The sequence below is a fragment of the Nanorana parkeri genome, unplaced genomic scaffold (genome assembly GCF_000935625.1).
Source record: "Nanorana parkeri isolate BGI_ZX_2015 unplaced genomic scaffold, ASM93562v1 scaffold77, whole genome shotgun sequence".
Taxonomy (NCBI): domain Eukaryota; kingdom Metazoa; phylum Chordata; class Amphibia; order Anura; family Dicroglossidae; genus Nanorana; species Nanorana parkeri.
The window spans coordinates 551,148-560,130 of NW_017306345.1; positions in this window are offsets into that span (position 1 = coordinate 551,148).

An 8,983-nucleotide genomic window follows, 5' to 3' on the forward strand; every position below is an offset into this window, starting at 1 on the left:
CCCAATCAAACCCCCCCACCACAAGAAAACCTCTCCTCACCCTATCAGTAAAAATCCCCCACCCACCAAAAAATAAAAACTCCTCATCCTGTTAGAAGCCCTCCCCCCACACACACACACAAAAAACCCTCCTACCCGTCAGGAAAAATTCTCCACCCCAAGAAAACTCCCCCTCACCTCAGTCTGCAAAAAAATACCCACCTCTCAAGTAAAAATCTCCCCTGCTGAAGAAAAATCCCCCTGCTGAAGAAAAATCCCCCCTGCACAATATCTCTGCCCAGAACAAAAACACCGCTCTTTAAAGAAACCCCCACATTGTCAGCACACAAATCCCCTCTCCACAGCAGTGAAATCCCGACTCCCTAGCACTGAAATATCCACTCCCCAGCACAAAAATCACCCCCTAGCACAAAGATCACCATCTTCGCAACATCCTCCTGGCAGAAGCTCACCACATTTTATGCAGGGCAGTGCCCTTGTGGAGTAAGAAAAGCTGTGTCCGAGAACCGAGATCCCTCTGTTCTGAGGTCTGATAGGAAGCAGGGTATTTGTTGCTTTGCAGGATTCCCTGCAGTGCGGTAGGTGGCATGAACCCCAGGTGTGCAGGAACTACTGGAAAGCAGCAATATGCATAACATCGCTGACTCAGGGAGACTGAGGAGAAAACTAGGGGCACCCCCAGTGCTAGCAACACCCATGATTAAGACACAATGGGTGGGGCTTGTACAAAAGATATAGGTACGAGATCATAATGTCAAACTAGTAATAACGGTACATCAATATTTACCTAGTGCTAGAAAATCACCAGTTAGTTACCTGTGTTCTTTGTGAGCATCCAACATGACTCCAAGATACCCCTCTGCGAATCCTTACAGCTCCTTTCCGATCTAAAGATCTTGGTCTTATTGAATCGGCTCCTCTTATTCGTGCTCTAGCATGCCAGTATCTTAACTCTTCAGTAACTTCAGACTTTGAAGCTCCGTGTATGACATTATGGTCCCTTACAGATGGGGCACATGTAACCAAAACAACATTACTTTTTGGTGTTAAAGGACAGTATGCTAAATTGTAGGAGGGTGGAAGGTTGGATGAATCTAACAATGATTCTGACGAGTTTGATGCATACAGTGGATTGGACGATATGCAAACTGGATTTGACAATGAAAGAGTACTCAAGTTATTATTTTGCGAATTGTTGAAACTCATTGCTCTTCGACAAATTGTTCGACCTCGGATATCAGAATCTCCTGGAATGTTCTGAACTCTGCAGATGAAAGTTATCATTAAATGATTTTTCAAAATTCATTAAAAAAAGAGGGATTTGATATTCTATGAAAGAAAGAGTATGAATACCTCAAAGAATATGACACGACCCTTTTGTTGATTCTTTCTGCGCTATCCTGTAAGCCTAAATTTGCCAAGTTGAAGTTAACACTGTCTGTGAAAGATTCCTCTGATACAGGGGTTACTGCCGGGCTGCTGTTGCTGCAACAATGGAAAAACATTAAGACCACATATGCTAGTTTTATACAGTAATGGTTGTAACCTGATGTGCTGCATTAACAAGCTCAGTTTCTTTCTTTTTTTCGTTCATTTATTTTAAGATTATAGGTTTTAGAACTGAATTTTTGTAACAATTTTGGAAATAATTATTTTATAAAAATATTTAATACAGAGTGCAGGACACAGGATTTAAGGCACTATAGATTTTCTATAAGAAGCTCTTTGCCTTCAAACCCTCTCCGACTAATGCTGGCCACAGACCTTACAACCATCGCAAGACTTTTGTCTTGCGATGGTTGTAAGGTAATTTAAAAAACGTACAATCTACCCATCTCGGACAGGCAGATCGTGCTTGCGATGACCGCAATGCTGAACGGGCAGTGTGCTATCTTACGAACATGCCACATATGCCACAGACCCGCCCACAATCGTACGATTCTCGGTAGTTTTCGAACATGTTCCTAAGATAAAAGTCGTGCAACCGTACAGTAGAAACGGTTGCACGCCTTCCACACACCTCGCGATAATCGTACGATCTCGGGATTTCCCGCGATTATCGTACGATTATCGCAAGGTGTGTGGGCACCTTAAACCTCCAAATGAGGCCATTTGAACAAGGAAGGCAGGAAGGGGAAGACAGAGGATGAGTCCCACTTTTGATTTATGCAAATGCGTGTATATTTGTGCTTGAATTATTGAGCTATGTAAACAACATGCTTTTCCAGTAAACAGATGTGTTGAGCTCCATAGGCCGATTTAATATACATACTGTATACACACACACACACACAGAACACATCTCCAAGCTTATAATAACTTAATAAAATAGTATGATACTTTTTACATACTGTGTATATTCTGTAGTGCTTTACAGCTGAGTATACTGCAGCACACAAATAAGACAACACAGGAGATATGAGGACCTTTATAACTTACAATCGAACGTGAAATTAGGGCTTTGATATGCTATTTGTGAGTTTGAACTATGGAAAACATATCTTGAACCATTCTGTTATTCTCTTACCTGCTACTGCTTTGGGAGTTACATAACCTCCTTTGGTTTTTGTCATAGGGCAGGTCTAGACTGGACTCCATCCAGGGGCTGTTCTGTATTGGAGATTTGTCATTTTCATTTTCTGTCCTCAGAAGGTACAATCCCTCTAAAGTCTGGGGTCGTAAGGTCCTGTTAACTTGTACCCTTTGCAGACTGTCATCTTGGAATAAGACACATTAAATCAGTTATTTGTATGAATAAACAGGGATGTATTTATCAAAATAATAATCACTCAGCTGAGCAATTACATTCTTTCCATTTACCTTCCCCCAACGTCGCAACATCAGAAAGTGAACTGGATTCTGATACACTGCTGTTGTCTGAAAGAAATCAGTTAAAATACCTATATGTCAAAACTGTTTGTTTTTTACTATATGACAATCTTAGGCCCCATTCACATGTAGCGACTTATCGCGCGATTTCCGCAGCGATATCGCGCATTTTTGCTGCGCGATATCGCTAGAAGTCGCCGGCTAATGATAGTCAATGGAGCTGTCTTAGCGCCATGTCGCGCATCGCTCGTCGCGGTCGCTTCTACAGGACCCTTTTTCGCGGATTTTGCTTTTTTCTATGGAGCCCGACGGAGAAGGTCGCGCTACCGTCGCTGGAACGTCGCCCCGAAAGTCGCGCTATCCCAGCCGCTGCAAAAGTATGTCGCTACATGTGAATGGGGCCTTAGTGTAAATAGTAAACTCTACTTCAGTTGTAGGTGGTTCTACTTCATTGTATCTCTTCTCTTACCATCTGTATGCAGGTTTTCCTGGCTTTGCTCTTGGATTAGTCTATCCTCTAGGAAACTAAGTTTTTGCTCTGCTGCTTTCAGTGCTGCTTTTCTTTGCTGTCGAACTTGCCTGGAAACAGAGTCTTCCAAGTATAGACGACGTGCAGCCTCTGTTATCTGCCGCTGCAGTGCCAGATCCCATTCTAGACAGCCAAGTGGGTCCTGAGAATATCATTAAATGTGTTTTACGATACGTCATACATACTGACTACATACTGCACAGAACAAAATACAGTATAGAATAAGTTTGATCTACCATTATAAAAGTATACAGCTAAAAATTCAGGAGTATAATTCCACAGTTACAGTGCTATTCTATTGTTCACTAAATACATACAAATCAACAAAATGCATCACAGTACAATAAATACTATAAAAAGTAGGACTGCAACTAACGATTATTTTCATAATCGATTAGTTGGCCGATTATTATTATTTTTTTCCGATAAATCGGATAATAATTTTAAAAAAAATAGACACCATTTGTGTATTTTATTTTAAATAAAAGATGGAATGTCACGAAAATAAAATTTACTTCAGAATAAAACTGCGTGCACAATTTTTTGCAATCGCACCGCACTGGATAGCAGGGCATTGCGGTACCGCACGTTCCATTGCTCTCTCTCTCTATATATATATATATATACACATACACACACACACATAAATATATATATATATACACACATACAGAATATATACATAAGCCCGGTCATCAGTTTCGACTTAGCCATGAATATTGAGAATTATTCCTCTCAGTCTGGCGCACGCAGCAATACATGTATAGCGCAATTGTCCTTTTTGCACACAGGTGCACCAGACTTGTGTTTCCATAACTATGCACGCATTTGCAGGGAGCAGGGGAATTTACATTTTTTTCGGTATTTTTACATTTATTTTATTTACCTTTTATTTTGTAAACTTTTCTGTTAACTTTATTGCTATCACATGGTGGGGCTCAAAAGCCCCCTATGTGACGGCACATTGGAGGTGACAGGTTCTCTTTAAGGTGACATTAGGGGTCTATTAGACCCCTAGGGTCACCTTTCCACTTTAAAGGAGTATTTAAGCACACATGGCTTGAATAGCTTCAGCCAGTGAATGTAAACACAGCAGGCAATGTGCAATAGCCAGCCTGCTATTGGCTATTGCAGTTTGCAATAGCAGGCTGGCTATTGCACCCGCCCACTGCCTGCTGTCAATCAGCAGAGGAGGGACCTAAAGGCGAAAGCTCTCCTTCAGGTATTCCTCTGCTGATTGCAATAGCAAACTGGCTATTGCACACACCCATCGCGACCGAGCCTCTTCGACTGGCTAAGCTGAATCAGCGTATTATCAATTTTATCGATTAGTTGTTGCAGTCATAATAAAACTCTTTAAAAAAAAAAAATGTTTTTATAGTGGTATGTACCTATGGTTCTAAAGTTGTAATCACCATATATTATTGATGTGGCAGTGCCTAAGGCAGCAGGCCTTCAAATATAGAAATTCTAATTTTTTCCTTGTTTTGTTTCCTTCTTCTAGACATTTATTAATAAATTTAGCAAGAGAACCTTCAAAACCCATTCTACAATTAGAGCTCATATGAAAATCTGTCATCGTTCTGGCGTGCCAGTATAATGTCTAAATACAGATGGCCCACTTTAGAATAGATGCTAGAATTTAAGAATTTTTACCCGACATATTGATACATAGCCTCACCTAACAAAAGACAGTTTAAAATGTGTTTGCTATGCAATTTATTGTTTTTTCACTCATTTGGAAGCAATGAATCACGACACGAATATCACCATTTTGATTATTAATTAATTATTGTCTTCACTAAAGATAAAAAACCTTCATGATACACAGGAGGACACGAACAATAGGGGAAAGAGAGCTGTCTTCAGTCATTTGAATGACACTGAATCTATACTGTGTGCAGTTGGAAAACGTTTGTGTTATTATGGCATTGCTCTGGTACTGCAGGGGGTACTTAGAGACAAAAGGAAGAGAACGAAAAAGTTAAATCACTGGAAGTAATGCTTTTCATAGTTATAGACTTTATTTAAACAACAGATTTTTACAACAGATTAAAGAAGAACTATGGGGTTAAGGCTTTTCCCCATAGTTCTCCTTAGGGTAACGGGAGGACACAAACTAGCGTCCTCCCGTCACCCTAGGCTCAGTATACCGTGAGCTGTAGCTCGCGGTATACTGAGACGCCGCAGTATACCGCGAGTTGCTGCTCGTGGTATACTGTGATGCCGCACCTGAAGCGGATCCCGACAATTGTGCCGGGATCCGCCCAGCTGCGTGACTGACAGCTGGCTCTGCCTATCTAGAGGCAGAGCCAGCTGTACCCTCCCCAGTCAGCGCTGGCGGAGCGGGGAGGGGGGAAGCCAGCCCCTCCCCTGTCACGGCAGAGAGCCGTGACAGGATCGAGAGGTGAGCGAACGCCGGTATGGGTTCGCTCACCTCCCGATCTACTGAGCCGACCTGTGACAGTCTCATTGTCACATGTCGGCTAGAACTATGAGGTTAGTGAAAAGCACTCACCTCATAGTTCTCCTTTAACAAATTCTATTTTTATTGTTGTTTGTATCCCAATACATAAGTGCTTTTACTATTGATAGATGTCATGTTTACAATGAATTTTAGCTAATGCTATTTAGCCAAGTTTTACTTTTACTGTAGCATGGAGTAAGGGATGTCCAAATACTAAAAACACAAAACCTGGGCCTGCTTACCTTTCCATGACAGAGGATTGTTCTTTCATCTAGTTTAAATAAAGCTCCAACTCTTCGCCGAACTTTTGGAGGTGTTTCTCCAGGCTTAAGGGGAAATTCCTTTGGCAGTTTCCCTGTCAATTCCTGAAAATAAGAAATACAAAAAATTTATTTTTATACAAAAAAATAAACAAATAGTTTGCTAAGAAGTACATCTTCAAGCACTCAAGTAATCTGAATCAGTTAGATGCTTATACAATCCTAGCAATGCTGTAACTGTGACAAAGTTTAGCTATAAATGTACTTTTTCCAAAAATAACCAGACCGGTATGTTGCAAGCTATTTTATCAGAAAAATATGTAATTGTATTATTATTATTTTTTATAATATTTGTAAATGTGAGTGAAAGTGAGTTATACTACTTGAAAATTTGTTATTCATTTAAACAACTTTATGACCTTGGGAGTAGGGAAATGAGAACATATTTACGGCTGGACAGCAGATTGCATAGAACTCATCAGAGTTATCTGTCTGCTTGTCCAGACTGGCATAATTACCACATATGCCGAAAGAAAGGGTCCCTTGTGGCCCTGAAATGTCCCACTGACCTATTATACCTATGCTTTACATGATGCCAGTTGGTAATTTGACCAGAGATATCACTTTATTAAAGTTAAATAGTGTGACAGTAGTGAGGTTTAAGTATATCAATATATAACGATGAAAAAATCACGCTTCCCTTATGGTGGAAAAAATGCAGCCTTTTAGTTCAAATAACCTCAGGCTGCAAATCTGGTTCCTTTGATCAAACCTAGGCCTGGGGTGGATTAGCCTTAATGGTCTTTTACGATAGGTGTTGTAAATCACTAACACCATGGTAATTGTCTTGCACAGTTTACCTAATTCCCTACAGATCGCCTGGTTAATAATGAAGGAATGTGTGGTAACCCACTAAGTCATACACTAAGAGTGACAATTTTAACCCAATTTTCATAACTCGGAAATGGATAATGACATCGTAATATTAATCGCATAAATAGCGGCGTCACGTCAAGAAATCTACACATATCAATCATGGGTGGGTTACAATGGTCAGAGGCCTGACGAGCTACATTTATCTTTCTGGGCCAACCATAATTCACACACATGTCAAGCTTGGGGTCGATCTGAAGCTAATTTAATAAAACACAATAATATATAGCTTATTTAGAACATAAAGAATATGATTATTAAAAAGAACATTGACAGTTTGGGAGGAGCAGAGAAGGACATTGTAAAGGCTTAGCCCTCCTGCTCATCCTCCTTGGCCCTGCCTTATGGGCCGGCTCCGTGACACCCCCTAAAGGACTGAAAAAAAGGGCAGCTGAGGGGCTCTCGTTTCAACATTAAGAGGAGGCAATTGCAATATCAAGAAGCTTGTAACACTAAAGCTTGTGTAACATCCAAGAAGAGTTCCCCTTTAACATCAAGCAGGGTTAGCAAACCTTCGGCCCTCCAGCTGTGGTGAAACTACAAATCCCATGATGCATCTCTCTTCGGGAGTCATGTCTGTGGCTTTGAGAATCTTGCAATGCCTCATGGGATTTGTAGTTCCACCACAGCTGGAGGTCCGGAGGTTTGCTACTCCTGACTTAAAGTATCTTTGTCTCCGTGAAGAGCGCTACTGTATAGTGAAACCTGTCATATTCCTCTCTGAAAGGACAGTGGTATCATAGGCTTTATTTATGTTTTTGCATTGTCACAGCATTTGCTGGGAATGGTGCAAGTTTTCGTTAAAACACGTGGTGGTAGCTACTGTCTTGTGTGTAAAGGGTTAGCTGTGGAGTTAACCAACCCTAGTGACGATCGCAGTCGGTCTGCTGGCCCAATATCATTGTCCCGCGAGCTGGGACATTTCTGTGCAGGGTAAGGCTGGGAGTGTTATTACCACATCCTTGTGACGGATCGGTCAGTTTGGAACTGCGTATAGTCACGTGTTAGTGACGTACAGTAGATTGGGACCGGCGCTTCCGTCACAGATATAGCTTTAGCTAAATATCATAGTGGATAGTCTGAAGCAGTACTGGATTAATGCAGATCTATGAATGACTTACAGCCTCACGCAAGCAAATCTGACGAAGCTCATCCAGAGCGCTTTGCATTTTCTTTTCCAGTGAACTTTGTTGAATGCGCACTGCTTGAGTCAGCTCTTTACATGAAGGAGACAGAGAACTAGTAACTAAACATAAAAATGAAACAAGTCAGACAAACACTTAAAATCATATGATAAATAGAACAAGTAAAAAAGTAATAAAAAAATTAGCCCAAAGAAAATAAGAACGTAGTGGTAAGTAAAGTCAAGTGTAAACCAAGAATAAATCAAAAGGAAAACAGTTAAAGAAGAACTCCAGGAAAACATTTTATTAACCCTTGCAGTGGGGCTACCCCCGCACTGCAAGGGTCAACTGGTCGTTTTTGTCTAGGTGCTTAAAAAAAAAAGTTATTTTCACCAGACCATCCGAGCTGGCTCCCTGCTTCTGTGATCACTGAAGCGTGTCTACTCCGCCACTGCACAGATTAACTGCTCCTCGGCATTTTCACGTCTATAGACAGTCTATGCACAGTGTATAGAGCGTGATGACACCAGGGTCCTTAGACCACTGGAGCTGAGGTAGAGAGACACTCAAGACATCGGTTTAAGAATAAGCTGGCTCTGATAGTCTGGTGAGTAAATCTTTTTTTTTTTTTTAACACCTAGACACAAACAGGCACTTAACACATTTTTTTCCCTGGAGCTCTTCTTTAAAAAAAAGCAACATTTAAGTTAAAACTAGGGATGCACCGATACTTTTCGAGTACCAATGCCAATACTTGGCATTTTCATGAGAACTACCAGGGTTGCAGCGGTTGCAGCTGGGACCTGGCTCTGGTGCTCCACCACTGCCCTGAAATCATTAG